Source organism: Dendronephthya gigantea, unplaced genomic scaffold (assembly GCF_004324835.1).
Source record: "Dendronephthya gigantea isolate DGI-Jeju-01 unplaced genomic scaffold, DenGig_1.0 000108F, whole genome shotgun sequence".
Taxonomy (NCBI): domain Eukaryota; kingdom Metazoa; phylum Cnidaria; class Anthozoa; order Malacalcyonacea; family Nephtheidae; genus Dendronephthya; species Dendronephthya gigantea.
In genome coordinates, this window is record NW_021163118.1 from 23487 (window position 1) to 39685 (window position 16199).

The 16199-nt window shown below is 36.7% G+C and overlaps 1 long non-coding RNA gene and 7 other non-coding genes across 8 annotated transcripts; 6 read left to right on the plus strand and 2 right to left on the minus strand.

The window, feature by feature from the left end:
- The first annotated feature begins 7557 nt into the window (after positions 1-7557).
- Positions 7558-9798, plus strand: LOC114534901. Its single transcript, XR_003688177.1, has 4 exons — positions 7558-7599; positions 8683-8775; positions 9240-9599; positions 9762-9798. It is a non-coding gene; the product is annotated as an uncharacterized LOC114534901 (long non-coding RNA).
- Positions 9799-14203: 4405 nt separating this feature from the next.
- On the plus strand, positions 14204-14290 carry Trnay-gua. The gene is given in 2 exon segments: positions 14204-14240; positions 14255-14290. It is a non-coding gene; the product is annotated as a tRNA-Tyr (tRNA).
- Positions 14291-14491: 201 nt separating this feature from the next.
- Trnaf-gaa lies at positions 14492-14564 on the plus strand. Its single transcript has one exon. It is a non-coding gene; the product is annotated as a tRNA-Phe (tRNA).
- Positions 14565-15025: 461 nt separating this feature from the next.
- Trnae-uuc lies at positions 15026-15097 on the minus strand. Its single transcript has one exon. It is a non-coding gene; the product is annotated as a tRNA-Glu (tRNA).
- Positions 15098-15241: 144 nt separating this feature from the next.
- Trnag-gcc lies at positions 15242-15312 on the minus strand. The gene has a single exon. It is a non-coding gene; the product is annotated as a tRNA-Gly (tRNA).
- Positions 15313-15564: 252 nt separating this feature from the next.
- Trnaa-agc lies at positions 15565-15637 on the plus strand. Its single transcript has one exon. It is a non-coding gene; the product is annotated as a tRNA-Ala (tRNA).
- Positions 15638-15816: 179 nt separating this feature from the next.
- Trnay-gua lies at positions 15817-15903 on the plus strand. The gene is given in 2 exon segments: positions 15817-15853; positions 15868-15903. It is a non-coding gene; the product is annotated as a tRNA-Tyr (tRNA).
- Positions 15904-16119: 216 nt separating this feature from the next.
- On the plus strand, positions 16120-16192 carry Trnaf-gaa. Its single transcript has one exon. It is a non-coding gene; the product is annotated as a tRNA-Phe (tRNA).
- The last annotated feature ends 7 nt before the right edge of the window (positions 16193-16199 follow it).

Sequence of the window (16199 nt, forward strand, 5' to 3'; positions counted from 1 at the left end):
CCAACAAAAAGGAAAAAAATCCATGTTCTTGTTCAAAAACAAAAAAAGTTGTAAAAACTAAATTTTGTTTTCATCGAAAACCAGGAGGGTGCTCGCATTTTTTCATGATTTGGATCGCGGTTGGTCAGTGGTAACTACCATGGCAAATAAGAACCAGTGGCGTCAATCTGGCGCCAGCAAAGGCCAAAATCCGCCATGTTTTTCGATTCACTTTTTTATTTCAAAACATTAGGTGCAAGTTCTCCAGGAATTATAGTATAGCTCAGTGCTTTAACTGCATTGAGCCACCGAATCATATACTTAACTGAACTAATAAATACTGAACTAAATATGTTACTTACTAAACCATGCATCTAACGTCTGGATCAGTATGCACTAAGCAATTTCATTAACCAGATATATCACAACTGAGTGTGACTGGATTGAGAGTAGAAATGCAACAACTGGATTGAGTGTAAAAACGTTATTTTACATCCTCTTTTGACTTATTTGACACCATTGTGAAACATGATTCAGTAGTAAAAAACGCGCGTTATTTGCATTATTTTGTCAACGAAGCATTTAAATTCGTCATGTTATTTTATCTCTGCTGTTTTTAATACACACGTTTCGTCTTGTATAAATATTTACATTTTTCTGCTAAAATTATTAACTTGTGAAATATTTGCTTTGCTAATAGTGTTCTTCAAGCTTTGTTATCTGTTAACGGTTATGCGGATAACCTTCTGCAATTGCAACGCAACAGGAATCAGTGTCGAAAATGCGGTAAGAAACAAATTTAATGTTATTTGATATTGAATTTCCGAATTTTTAATGGTGCTAAATGTATAGCCCTGCAAAATTTGTGAATTTAAGCTGAATATAATTTTTTACGTTATCTAAAATTAGTTAACTTCACGCGAGACAAACGATTACAAGGAAGCGCTTAAATATTTTTTCCTCCCTAGCGAAGACGCTCAACAAATATAGTAAGTTTAACTAATTTATACACTACCCCACGCAAATTATACCAAGTTTGATGTCTAACCAAATGAACATCACGTGAATATATCTTTTCACACACATCGCAATTCAAATGATTTTACTTCAATATGTCTTATTTGCAAGGCCTTCTTTACCAGATGGTTCGGGGGGGGGGCGTAGCATTAAAAAATTGTGCGTAACTATAAACTGCTTTTTCAAAACTGGTGGCCCCTGGAGGCGTTTTTCTAGGGGCCCCCACAAAAAAGGTTAGCGAGTTTAACATGCTCTAAATCTACGACGCGGACGTTACATGAAAACTGCTACTAGTGTTAGGAAACCATTATTAATTTGTTTTACATACGGCTTTGACTTCGTTTATCGAAAAATTAATGGTGTATAATTTTCATCCCTATTGGGAAACTATTAGAGCAGTTTTATTTCACGTCTGCGTCGGAGATTAGGTGATTCTTAAAATCACTATTGTATGTTGGGGTATCTCTGACTCAACTTTCTGCATTTTGCGAATACGTATTGACGAATCCATCTGAGCGGAAGTTTTAATCTAAAGAGAGAATTATCTTCTTCCATAAAGAGGGTTACTTTGGGCTATTTCTAAAACCAGGAACGCGGAATCGGGGAACGGAACGGGGAACGGAACGGGAAACGCGAAAACCCGGAATACTAAAAGCCGGAATCTCTAAAACCCGGAATACTAAAAGCCGGAATCTCTAAAACCAGGAATACTAAGGGCCGGAATCTCTAAAACCAGGAATACTAAAAGCCGGAATCTCTAAAACCAGGAATACTAAAAGCCGGAATCTCTAAAACCAGGAATACTAAAAGCCGGAATCTCTAAAACCAGGAATACTAAAAGCCGGAATCTCTAAAACCAGGAATACTAAAAGCCGGAATCTCTAAAACCAGGAATACTAAAAGCCGGAATCTCTAAAACCAGGAATACTAAAAGCCGGAATCTCTAAAACCATGCAGGAATACTAAAAGCCGGAATCTCTAAAACCAGGAATACTAAAAGCCGGAATCTCTAAAACCCGGAATACTAAAAGCCGGAATCTCTAAAACCAGGAATACTAAAACATATGGTTAAGTAAATTACCAATGACAATCATGAGTGCAACGCGGTATAAACTGTAAAACTAGTTATATTTATATTTGAGTACAATTACAGAATATTATGCGATAACTGATCAGACAGCCAAAGCTTAACATTTCAATCATGAAAATGAGGCATAACTGAGGCCACGTACTGTCGAAAGGGTTTATTACCAACATTCAAATATGCAAGAGGATATATTGCCATTTCCCTCTTGAAAGTATTAACTCAACTTTAAGCATTGACATACAATAAAGAAATTTAACGACTTAATTAAAGGTGATGTAAAGTCTATTTGAAAACTCAGGAACGACTGTTTCAGACTGTTTCGGCATTTTACTTCAATTATTTGACAATATTCAACCAATGGAAATACTGTAGACAAATGTGATGTAAAAAAAGAGACCGCTATAAGCAGAACTAATGTGCAAAACCGACTTTACATCATCTCTAAACAAAAGTTTCTAATACAAAAAACCCTATAACTGGCCAAAGACGTCCCCGAGTGTTAACGCGTCTTGGTTTTAGAGATTCTTGGTTTTAGAGATTCCGGCTTTTAGTATTCCGGGTTTTAGAGATTCCGGCTTTTAGTATTCCTGGTTTTAGAGATTCCGGCTTTTAGTATTCCCGGTTTTAGAGATTCCGGCTTTTAGTATTCCGGGTTTTAGAGATTCCGGCTTTTAGTATTCCGGGTTTTAGAGATTCCGGCTTTTAGTATTCCGGGTTTTAGAGATTCCGGCTTTTAGTATTCCGGGTTTTAGAGATTCCGGCTTTTAGTATTCCGGGTTTTAGAGATTCCGGCTTTTAGTATTCCTGGTTTTAGAGATTCCGGCTTTTAGTATTCCTGGTTTTAGAGATTCCGGCTTTTAGTATTCCCGGTTTTAGAGATTCTGGCTTTTAGTATTCCGGGTTTTAGAGATTCCGGCTTTTAGTATTCCGGGTTTTAGAGATTCCGGCTTTTAGTATTCCGGTTTTAGAGATTCCGGCTTTTAGTATTCCGAGTTTTCGCGTTCCCCGTTACGTTCCCCGTTCCGTTCCCCGATTCCCCGTTCCTGGTTTTAGAAATAGCTGGTTACTTTGCTAATATTTAAACTGAAAAGGGCTTGTTAATTTGGACGGGGGGAGAGCAAAAGCTGTCACTACGAAAGGCTGGTGTCCCCTAGTTATATAGTAAAAGCTAGCCAATGGGTCTTTCATCGGTAACCAAATTGCTATCATAGGAAATTTTATATTACAAATATCATATTTATGAGGTTTATCTCCACTGTGTCTTCTTTGATAGCATTAACCAAACTACTACCATGCGAAAATGTTATGTCACAAATATCACTTCATAAATTTTTTCAGGCGTGTTTTTTTATACCAAATTGCCATTACTAAAGGACTAAAATGAAAAAAATCTTCTTAGAAACATCACATTCATAAGGGCTCTCTCCAGTGTGTGTTTTTTATGTCTATATCCAAAATGATGACCACTATTTGAAAATCTCTTCTTACAAACATCACATTCATATCGTTTCAAGTTGCTCATCGCCCTCACTACGAACTTTCAAAAAACAAACAAAATTAATCTATTCAAACTTCAAATCCCAACTTTTGAATTTTCAATTTTAGACGAGTTAAATTCCCCAGCACAAAAAGTACTAGAAAAAAAGTAAGAAAGTACCTGGAGACCAGGAAACACTTGATGTTAGAATTATAGCTGTAGAGCAATATGAAGCACGGAAAGTTGCGTTTGTTACTAAAGTCTTGTTAGTGGCGTCAAGCCCGTTTAGCTTACGTTTAAGCTAGTGGATAAGTCAAAATTAAATAACACTCTTACAACTCTGTCGAATGAGTCAACTTGAATATTATGCACTGAATATGTATAGTTTGAAGGGTATCTTTCTATTAAGGCTAAAAACATTTTGTTTGCTCGTTGAATAAAACTTGATTTCCATTTTGAATTTATCCACCGTTTAAGCTAAACGGGCTTGATACAACCGGCACCAGCATGAAGAGTCAGTGGGGTGGATATATTCATATATATTCATATATATCCACCAAACTTATCGATGCTGGCGACGCCACTGGTATACTTCACGGTCATGACGACTCCCCCTTCTTCAAGTGTTTTGAATGAAACTGCTACGAAAGTCCGACATCGTGGCTTGTGGCTTGTGGGGGCGCAGGCAGACCAAATTATTTTTGAATGATGTTTTTTCATGATTTTTTACTGTGCTGGTTTGCGTCCCTAAAGCTTAATAATATGAAATATAAAGTCGAAGGGGGTGTGCTGCAAGCTGTGACCACACACTTTTTTGGAAATGGGCGCAGCCCTCTCAATTCAAATTTCGTTCCGATGGGCTTACAAGAAGGAGATCGAAAACCATCTCAACAGCTCCGACGCCTACCGCAGCTATAATATACTTCCAACAACGAGTTTTTACGTAAGATTTAAAAAAAAAACTACCACCCTGTCTGACACACACTTCGCACAATATTTCCTGATATGCCCATTTCGGTTTCTATTTCCCAAAAAGAAAACCGGGAAATAATTTGATGCCTTCAAAAGCGTGTGTTGTCCATTTTTTTTCTGGAAATTATCATCAGTGTATGGCTCATACATAGGTCATCGGAGTATGACTCTTACAACGTAAATTCCAAAGTGGAAGCGTTCCTAATGGCATTGTTACACTATGCAATTTTCCCTATGCAACCTCCAATGCGATTCAACTCCTGGTGCATCTAAAGTCTTACTTTCTGCATTTCAAACACTCTTTACAAATTAACATGGCTCAAAATCATAATTGCATTGCAAGCTGCAAAGAAATTTGCGTAGTGTAATAGCGCTTCGAATGCGACTGAAGGTATTTAGTGAATGATGTTTGTTTTTACTCGCCTCAGCGGCTCGTCCAATTTTGGCAAAATTTTTAAATATAACACGCGCTGTTAATCCCTAACTGTGCTCCTAGATCGAGTAATCAAAAGTCTTACGATATTAAATTACACTGTCACACGTTCTGGCTTTGATCTGTTTATTATCATAAATGTTCGTCTAAAATACTCTATTCGTCAACATTTCAATCACATCTCTTCTTCGTAGCCTCAAAAGCAAAATATCCTCATTCTCCATTTCTCCGTACTTTCCCAACATTATATCGTCTCTTCGTCACTACTTAAAATAGACTGTTCACGTGTTCAGCGCATGCAATCATTATTGCATGTTATAATTATCTCGTAACAAAAGGGGCAAATTTAAATCTGATGAGGAATCCAAGCTGATAAAATGCATGCGGTCGTTCGCTTTGTAGGCTATTTGTCATTCTGGATTTCAGATTGCGAAAACACTGGAAGATAGAGTCCTGGGCTCCGTTGTATCAAGCCCGTTTAGCTTGAACGGCAGATTAGTCAAGATTAAATAACACTCCTACATCTCTCTTGAATGAGTCAACTGGAATATTATATGCATTATGCACTGAATATATGAAGTTGTAAGGATTATCTTTGTTGTAAGGTTAAAAGCATTTAGTTCGCTTCTTGAATAAAACGGCAGACGTAATTTCAATGTCAAACTTAACAACCGATTAAGGTGGCTCCCTACAGTTTTAAGAATATTGAAATATTTTCCTATGATATTATGTGCATGTATGTTTCAAATTTCTCTTATCTTCACCATAAATATCAAGGTTGTATGTAAGCTTGCATGCAAAATTAAAGTCATAAACTTGGTAGTTATAATCGATGACCAACTATTTTGGTCAATGAATCCGGGATACCCTGCTGTTCGATATACAGGGTATATAAAAAAAAGGTAATCCAACTTCAACACGCTATTGTATATGTGAACTACCCAGTCTATGAACGAAATTTTTCCCATTCGGAATGATCAGGCTTTTAGCTATCGCATGACATGCTTTTAATACAAAATGATGAAACAATGAGCATATACCAGGCTGATAAAAAATATTAGTCACATGCAATCGCATATTTTCACCTTTGAGCCTAATTAAAGCAGTGTATTGATAACAAAAGAAGTACAATTAATCACGAACATGTCACAGCTTGCATGGTTTCATAACATGTTTATTTGCAATTATTTACATTTACCTTCTTAAAAAGAGATTTTGCGCCGATGTCTTTAACTTGACCACCATCTCTATCGATAGAAAATTGACATCGCCGCCACATTATTGCTCGGAATTTTCTCCTGATGTGATTTATATATGCCTACTTAATATGCATATGCGGGTAGTTCATTCGGAAGCAAAATTCTTCACAGCAATGTCTAATGTTAATGTTCTGTTTTGACACTATAGGCGCATTTCATCTAGTGAAAATTAGCTACTCGAAGTGCTCGAACGAAACACATATGCATTTGCATTCAACAGAAAATTTGAAAGCCAATTAAGCAGCTTATATTAACTCCCATTATAAAAGAGGAATAGAACTATATATAATTTTTTTCTCACATCCTAAATGATTATAAAGATGCATGTATGTATCAAATTTCTTTAATCTTTATTGTAAATATATAACTTCTCAAGGTTATGTAACCCAACATAAATCCCTTTGAAACTTATATCTGGCAGACTACATTTTGTGATTGGTTAGAGGCATAATAATTGCAAACACCGACATTGCAGCCAAATGCATACGATGTATAGTCAGTATAGTTTAGCTGTTAAAGACAGATTGTTATGCATAATGTTATTAATATAAAGGGAAGTTTGATATTTCACACAACAACTGAGCGAAGTTTATTGTTTTAGTCTAGCTTCTGACTATAAGTTCCAGCCATTAAAGGGATTTATGATGGGTACATTACCTTGATAAATTGTATATTTATACTGAAGATTAGAGAAATTAATTTTGATACATACATGCATGTATATAATCATCAGGAAATGATGAAAAGATTACCCTGCTGCATGTGAGTATACTCAACAACAACACAATACGGTTGCTCGTGGAAAGCGAGAAAATGGACTTCATTCATAAATCACTAATAATTTTTACGCAATTAACTGGAGGAAAATTTTGCTCATGTTGATAATTGAGTATACGAACAATTATTGTTTCCTCTTTTATAATGATGGAAAGTCATATAATTTATAGAGGCAACGAAGCATATACGACTACTTCAAATCTCATACGTGTACTTAATTATTTCGCAACCACACGATACGGTTGCTCGTGCAAGGCGAGATAATCGAATTCATTCAAAGATCACGAATAGTTTGCATGCAATCAACGGGGGGAAAATTTTGCTGATGTAAATGATTAGGTACAAGGACAAAAGTCCGCGGGAGGGACGTTTCCATGCATGTAATTCGGAGAGGGGCCTGAGTGTTTCTTAAAAAAAAACACTTAGTGTTTCTTAAAAAAAAACCACTTATCTTAATCAAGGCAAATTTGAATACAATTCCTACGAGCCTATTTATGATAATTAGAGTGAGCATATAAAAGTAAGTGATTTGTTCATGGATTTTATTAGCTTGCGACGACATTGGAACCAGTAACCGCAAACGTTGAAGATATTTCAGGTATGATGGAATGTTTTTTTCTTATTCAAAAATCTTTTACTAATGCACGAACGTTAATTTACACGCCGTCATAGGAGCATAATTCTACGTAGGTAACCTTAGGATTTGAGAGCGCTACTTGAATATCAAGCCTACATTCATATACTTAACTATAGAAAATAAATCTTACGCAAGATATTAAATATTTTAATACAAGCCCCCGTTTGAATAAAGAGGGCTAAAATTTTCTATAATGTGAACAGCGATGAAAAAACATTGAATATGGCGACATTCTACTGCACGAATAAGAGAATAATCAAGTTTCCACAATTGTTCACGTCATGTGATGTCATATTACATATTGCTAGATGTCGTTACTTATCAGCACTATTCATTTTAAATTTGTGAAACATAACCGGTATATTTGTCATATAATTTTTATCGTATAACTTAACTTCATCTCTTCATGCATTGTTAAATGAAGTCATATAATAGTTGAAGCTGCATGTCTGCAGACACTATTATTGCTAAAACCAAAGGTTTCAAAGTAAAAGCAAATTCCGAATAAACAAGAAATCTTGAGAATCAAAATATAATTCTAACAAGACACAGATTAGGACTGAATTTTCGACTTTATCACAAAATAATCTTCATTCTGTCTGAAGGGTGCAAAATGAAACGTGATAACTATCCACTATATGGATACTGGAGGTGAAACCATCGGTTTAACTTTAAAAATGTTTTTGAAAGTGTGATTTGAATTTTTGAATTTTTGTGATTTTGTGATGTTCTCAGTTATGGTTTGCAGCATAAATACATTTACTTAAGATGCGACAGTTTGGAAACTGTCTGTTTTATTTGGCAAAAATACAGGTAGTACCAATCGGTTGTGTATACACGAGCCGAAGTGCGTGTAGAATTACGTTTCTCTTTGCTGAAAATTATTGCCAGTGGGAATGGTAATAGAGGACCTTGCATATCAACTTGAATAATGATTTGTAATATAGAGATAAAAGTACATTAGGAAAATTTCTACCCACTTAATGTTGAATCGTGATTAAGTAACGAGTTTATTATTGATCTGTGTGTTAAAATTTATTGTAGAATAACAGCTGAAAAGGAAAGTTTAAACGACAATGGCTTCTTTGAAATTTGCTCTTTTTCTGGCTTTCGTTCTCCTGAATGCAGCCGAATTTGGTCAGTTATTGCATAAATTACATGCATCAAACTCTATTACATTATCCCACCAACTATTTTCAGTATTTTAAGTATTTCACAGTAAGGCAGCTATAGTCCTTTCCAGAAAAATGTGGTCTGCAAAAAAAGTGAATTAGGGACTTAAAATTAAAGTTTGATTTGAGTTCAGGGCCGTTGCTAGAACGATAACTGGTAAGGTGTTTATTCCCATACTCAGTTCGGCCCGGTTCCAAAATAAAATTAGTCTGGCGGAATGAGTATCTGAAATCCTACCGCTCTCTGAAAGAACTCTTGTTAAAATAAAATATGGTTGATGAAAGATTTAAGTCCCAATAACAATATATGTTTATATATGCACTGTTTCGCAGCTAATTTCATTTAATTTGTACCAGTGCAAAAATAAATGATATCCAAAAGTGCTTTACATGTGACAGATATTTTTTCATTATGAAAATCCTTTTTAGCTTTCGCAAAGTTCACGGTAAGACACGAGCAATATGGTTATCTGTGCAGCTTTGGAAATTCCTTAGGTTTCTCGACGGCAACACCTTCCGCTCCATGTTTGTTTCAATTTCTTCCATCGACAAATGCCATACAAGATTTGGCAAGTGGGAGATGCTTTAATGTTATAACCTCATCCAACAAACAAGTTGTTCTCCAACCATGTTCTTATAACCCACTACAGTGGCAAATTACCGACGATGGTCACCTTAAATCAGTACAATATAATCAGTGTTTAAGTGTGTGGGGTGCAGTTATGCCTGGTCTTAATGATTGTGCTAATTGGAATAGAATGGTCATACATCAGGTTCAGCAATGAAACAGTACGTTATCAGCCATATGTACTATCTAAAACGCTATAGGGCCGCTAGAACAAGAATGATTGTTCATTTCTCCTAGAATTCTACAAAACAAAGTAAAGCTAGTATAACGATTGTTGTCCCAAAATGACCTCAATCTAATTTTTCTTTTTTCATTTTTTTCAGAAGCGTAAATAAACATTGAAGAAAACGTGATAAGGATGAGCTTTTTTGTTGTTTAATTTTAGTTTTGCATGCATTTTTGTTGGTAATTTTAATCGAAAATAAATTGATAAAGTGTTATTTTTGTATTTCTTTGCTTTATATACATTTTAGTAATTGACACAGAAGACTGGTATTTACTAGATAAGTGAAGCTTTTATTACATTCTCACTCACAATGAGCAATTCGTCCGAGTTGCATGACACATCAAGTGTCATTGGAACGCTTTATTCAACCATTATACCAAATTGAAGTTTATTATTTCACAGCAACACATATGTATTTATATTTAATCACATTTATCTCCGCTCTGGTTTATATATTAGCTATAACTAATGAATGTAATAACCACACTACGATTACATTCACGACCCACTAAGGATCATTATGGAGAAAGGCGTTGCGGTTTAGAAACATGGCATATCAATGTAGGTTCTTGTGATCTATATAGATAGGGATAACAGAAGTCATTTACCTAAAGAATATTTACATCTTGTTGCCAAGTGACGCCATCGACGCCAAAGTTCCCAGTCTAATCATCAGATCACCTTGATGAGGAAACTTTTTTCTTGCATGTTTGGTGTTATGAGTGAAATTTGAAATCAAGAAGTGTGACGTGAGATTAGTCACTACCACGGACATTACGTCATATACTATAATTAAATCTAAAGTATGATGTCGCTGCATGATGTACTATATTAATATTTTAACTTCTTAAAAATTTGGAGATTAGAGTATCTTAATTTATTATAAGTTGTTAGTTGTTTTAAGTCATAATTGTTGTGTTCGAACGGCGCTGCAAAAAAGAAGATATTATCATTGTTATTTGTTGGGTTTCTATGAGTATGAAAGCAATATAGTCGGAAGAGACATACTAACTCGAGAAGTGTGAAGAACGAAGTCTGCAAAGCAAAGCTGTGTCATTGTCATTTGAATGAAAAGTTTAAACTGTCGTGATTCTTCCTTCTTTCAGTTTTTCTTTTAAACATGCATGAAATATTTAAAAAATTCTACAGACTTCTCGCTTCTCGTTCAGGTGAACGTACTAGAAGGAACTGAGGTTCGTGTGACCTACAAATGCGACGCCGATTACAGAACATGTCTTTGGAACGCTTTATGTTGCCTATATCACTCGTAGAATTTACGCATTTGAAAAGAATGTAGAAAGTTAGTTAATATATTAAAAAAGTTTTTTGATTTAGTGCGACAATTTTGAAGATACTAGTCTTTAAACTACCTGCAGTTCCTGAGTCCCAGGCTCCTGTAAACAATGGGCAGTTTCAAATTAAATAGCCGTGTTTAAACCCAGGAGGTTGGGACTCAGGAACCGCAGATAGTTGAGTTGCTTGTATCTTAAAGATCCAACGAGTGCATGACATAGGCACTTTAAGGCTTGGTTACAAAGCACGTAGCCATGCTTATTTAACTGGATTGAGCCACCGAATAATATAATTAACTGACCCAATAAATACTGAACTATATATGCATGTTACTTACTGAACCATGCATCTAACGTTTGGATCAGTATGCACTAAGCAATTTCATTAACCAGATATATCACAACTGAGACTAACTGGATTGAGAGTAGAAATGCAACAACTGGATTGAGTGTAGAAACGTTATTTACTTCCTCTTTTGAATTATTTGACACTATTGCGAAACATGATTAGTAATAAGCGCGTGAAATTTGCATTTGTCAACGAAGTATTTAAATTTCGTCTTTCGTCTATTTAAAAATATTATTTTATCTCTGCTGTTTTTAATTATTTGTTTCAATATTTACATTTTTCTGATAAAAATCATTAACTTCCTAAATACTTGCTTTGCTAATAGCATATCAAGCCTTGGCATCCGTTAACGGTTATGCGAATAACCTTCTGCAATTGCAACGCAACAGGAATCAGTGTCGAAAATGCGGTAAGAAACAAATTTAATGTTGTTTGGTATTGAATTTCTAAATTTTTAATGGTGCTAAATGTATCGCCCTGAAAATTTGTAAATTTAAGTAAAATAAGGTGATGTTTTAGGCAGGATTAAAAACAACAAAATATTTTAATGTCAACTCTGTTTTACATACATTTTAACACAAGACCCACGAGTTCCTATATATCTTCCCATAGTCCCTTTCGGTCTGTCTTTTAACACCGTAATACTTTATGTAACATACACTACATCTCCCCCTTACTTAGAATGAGATTTCAACTTCACTAAAATGTTCACCGATGTCCTTAAACTAATATAACTTACTAAACAAATATATAGTCCTGATATTTTAGTGGCATATTACTTTGGCGCGAAGGTCGCGCTTCAGCTTCAGAGTTTTGCGTGGCAGAATCAGTTTGATTGTCCCCTGGCAATGCTTGTGAGGTTGCTTGGCTTAACGGTTTCGCTAGTTTTTTTACATGTGCAACATTACGCATCTTTCGAACTCCTTCTTTATTCTCGATCAATACAGCATTTCCTTCTCTTTGGACAACTTTATATGGTACTGGTTCAAAATTTGTGTCCAATTTGTTCTCGCGGTTTTGCTTTAGCAGCACCTCATCGCCCTCGACAATAATGCTGATGTCTGCAGATCGTCTTACATCGGCGTGCTCCTTCTGCCTCAGTTTGTTTTTAGCATCTCTCTCTCTCTCAGTAGCTGTTTCCATTCTGCTTCAGTAGCCCGATCCGCTGGTATGTGTAATCGAGGAAGCTTGTCGCGGAACGTTCTACCCATGAGGAGTTTGGCTGGCGACAAACCTGTTGTAGAATGAGGAGTTGTTCTATAGTGAAAGAGAAAATTTTCCAGTGCGGTCTTCCAACTTGTTCCTTCGACGTTGGCAATTCGAACAGCTTTCAGAACGGTCTGGTTGAATCGTTCAACTTCTCCGTTGCTCTGAGGCCAATAGGGAATTCCTTTGCTGTGTTCAATTCCAAGATGTTCCAAAAAACTTTCAAACTCCTTGGGTGCGAAGGGAGGTCTGTTGTCACTTCGGACGTTTTCCGGCAGACCATGCGTTCTGAACATGCCTTCCATTGCTGTAATTATGTGCTGAACATCAGTTTTCTTAACGAGCACCACTTCAGGCCAGCGGGAATAATTGTCTATGATTACTAAGAGGTGATTACCACCTGGTATTTCTAGTAGATCGATTGCAATGTCAGTCCAAGGACCTTCAGGTAGCTTTGTGGATCTAATGGGTTCTGGTTTGGTTCGTGGTCCCACTAATTGACATGGGTAGCAGGTTTCGACTAATTCTTCAACATCTTTGTCCATATTGGGCCACCATACCTTTTCCCGTAGTCGTGCTTTTGTGCTGACGATGCCCTGATGGCCTTCATGTGCGAGGGACAACGTCTGTTTCCACATGCTTTCAGGCATGATGATGCGATTTCCACGCATAACTAACTGTCCCAAGACCCAAATTTCATCAGCTAGGGCTTTGTACATTGAACCAGATAAACGACTCTAGTCTCCGGTGGTGACTGCATCTCGAACTAACTTTAAGGTGGGGTCCTTTTCAGAAGCGATTTCTACTTCCTTTGCTGTTAGAGTTGAAGGTATGGCTTCGGTAGCGAGACTACATGCGTATTGCTTGGTGGCGGTGGCATTGGTATCTTGAGCAGGACCGACAGGCAGGCGACTGAGAACATCAGCTGAATTATCTTTGCCTTGGATGTGAGTTACTTTATAGGAGAATTGCTGCAGGTATAATAGCCACCGTTCGATTCGAGCTGATAGGTGTTTGCAATTTGGTCCAAGAACACTGAGCAAGGGCTTGTGATCTGCCCGTATTTCAAACTCAGTTCCGTATAGGAAAAGGAAGAACTTTTCACAGGCCCACTACACAACTAGGGCCTCCCGCTCAAATTGCGAATAACGTGGCAGGCGAGAATTCTACCACTGAACCACCAGCGCAACGCCACATATTGTAGTCAATTTCGGCAATAACCTTACTCCGGATCCGCTGTATGAAACATATTTTGAATCAACGTATTTTGTTTTACAGGAGTTCATTTTGCGATGCATGTTCAAGTAAATGTTTGCATTACACCTATAAATTAGGTGCCATTCTACACGAATGAAACTTAGAAATTCAATTTTTAATTTCGTAAAGAGGGATTTATCTTTTAACGATTGCTGAAAAAGATTTAAGGAAAGGCAGCAATTGGGGGATTAGCTCAAATGGTAGAGCGCGCGCTTAGCATGCCCGAGGTAGCGGGATCGACGCCCGCATCCTTCAAGATATTGTGCTTTGGATCTAAAAATCATGCTTCAAAAAACCGTGGCTTTCCGTTGAATGTTTTTCGTAAAAATTTTAAAAATAATATTCATTCCTAAGTTTTTAATAATATTATCAAAATTCTATTAACTATTGTATGACAAATATTGATTGATCAATAAAGAAGCTGGCCGTTATCAGCCTTCGATAGCTCAGTTGGTAGAGCGGGGGACTGTAGATAAGTAAACAAACATCCCTAGGTCACTGGTTCAAATCCGGCTCGAAGGACAGTTCCATGGAAAATATTATGAAAAATATTTTACTTCCCTAAGTCAAATTTATATACTGGCAATGGAGTAGAAATTTATTAAATATATGTATGCATATTTATAACAACCTGACATTTTGAAATTGCCCAGTATGCTCCATTGTTGCCGTGCAGAATATGAATAATGCCTGAAGAATATGAATACACGTTTTAAGCTGTATGCCGAAATAGCTCAGGTGGGAGAGCGTCAGACAGAAGATCTGAAGGTCCCTGGTTCAATCCCGGGTTTCGGCAGGAAATAATTTGAAAGACTTTGTCGGTTAGCTTGGTATGTCTGCAATATATTTAAAATAATGCTTTCATTTTGCGGTTTTCGCATATAGTTTGTTTGAGTAATCAAGTGTAAAAAAACCAAAAAAGATATGTGTCATTGTAACAATAAATTTCAATGCGTTACGGCGGCTCTGGGGGATTAGCTCAAATGGAAGAGCGCGCTTTGCATGCGCGAGGTAGCGGGATCGATGCCCGCATACTCCATATTTTTTTCCCTATTCAATCAATTAAAAACACACTTTAAATTCTCGAAAATGCGACACAACTTTATTCGTTCAAAATATCAATTTTCTTTTTAACAAGCTCGATGAATGGCGATTTTTCCTAACCTTGTCAGTGTTCGTGTCCTGGAATAATAGTAATTCAAGTGTTGATTGTATTGCCATAATCTCTTTTTCCCGGCCATAATTATAAAAACGGGTTTCCCACGCCGGGAATCGAACCCGGGCCATGGCGGTGAAAACGCCAGATCCTAGCCACTAGACCACATGGGAACTTGCTATGTCGTACGTAACAATATCGTTTTATTTTAAAATTACCCGTTTTTTCTGAAGATTTTGGTACGACACAGCAAGCGCAAAAGAAAAACCACAGTATGGGTGTTATTGATTAGGACAATGCATCCGAGGGGAATATCATGCGCTAGCGGGGAATCGAACCCCGGTCTCCCGCGTGGCAGGCGAGAATTCTACCACTGAACCACCAGCGCAACGCCACATATTGTGGTCAATTTCGGCGATAACCTTATTCCGGATCCGCTGTATGAAACATATTTTGAATCAACGTATTTTGTTTTACAGGAGTTCATTTTGCGATGCATGTTCAAGAAAATGTTGGCATTACACCTATAAATTAGGTGCCATTCTACACGAATGAAACTTAGAAATTCAATTTTTAATTTCGTAAAGAGGGATTTATCTTTTAACAATTGCTGGAAAAGATTTAAGGAAAGGCAGCAATTGGGGGATTAGCTCAAATGGTAGAGCGCGCGCTTAGCATGCGCGAGGTAGCGGGATCGACGCCCGCATCCTCCAAAATAATATGCTTTGGATCTCAAATCATGCTTCAAAAAACAGTGGCTTTCCGTTGAATGTTTTTCGTAAAAATTTTAAAAATAATATTCATACCTAAGTTTTTAATAATATTATCAAAATTCTATCAACTATTGTATGACAAATATTGATTGATCAATAAAGAAGCTGGCCGCTATCAGCCTTCAATAGCTCATTTGGTAGAGCGGGGGACTGTAGATAAGTAAACAAACATCCCTAGGTCACTGGTTCAAATCCGGTTCCAAGGACAGTTCCATGGAAAAGATTTTGAAAAATATTTTACTTCCCTAAGTCGAATTTATATACTGGCAATGAATTAGAAATTTATTAAATATATGTATGCATATTTATAACAACCTGACATTTTGAAATTGCCCAGTATGCTCCATTGTTGTGTGCAGCTAGTGAACTAGGTGGATGATCGAAAACGCCTGAAGAATATGAATACACGTTTTAAGCTTAATGCCGAAATAGCTCAGGTGGGAGAGCGTCAGACTGAAGGTCTTAAGGTCCCTGGTTCAATCCCGGGTTTCGGCAGGAAATA